A 201-nucleotide genomic window follows, 5' to 3' on the forward strand; every position below is an offset into this window, starting at 1 on the left:
CAGCGCGGGGGTTAACCGCCCGCCCCGCGCGGCGATTTCTGCTTTCTTTCAGCAGGGGAAGTGTGCGCCGGCCCGATTAACCTGATGGTTTCCTCTTTTCCCATAACCTCCAGACCCCCGCGGCCCGAGTGTTTACTCTCTGAAATAAAAAATCTGCTGGTGTTTTTCTTCTCGTGCGCTCGCGGATTCGGGGAGGCGCGC

General features: G+C 59.2%; 1 protein-coding gene across 1 annotated transcript in view; it reads right to left on the reverse strand.

The window, feature by feature from the left end:
- The window catches only part of ETS1 (v-ets avian erythroblastosis virus E26 oncogene homolog 1), a 138218-nt gene that overhangs the window by 98826 nt on the left and 39191 nt on the right, over window positions 1–201 (reverse strand). The window lies entirely within an intron of this gene.

Source organism: Myotis brandtii, unplaced genomic scaffold (assembly GCF_000412655.1).
Source record: "Myotis brandtii unplaced genomic scaffold, ASM41265v1 scaffold1617, whole genome shotgun sequence".
NCBI lineage: Eukaryota > Metazoa > Chordata > Mammalia > Chiroptera > Vespertilionidae > Myotis > Myotis brandtii.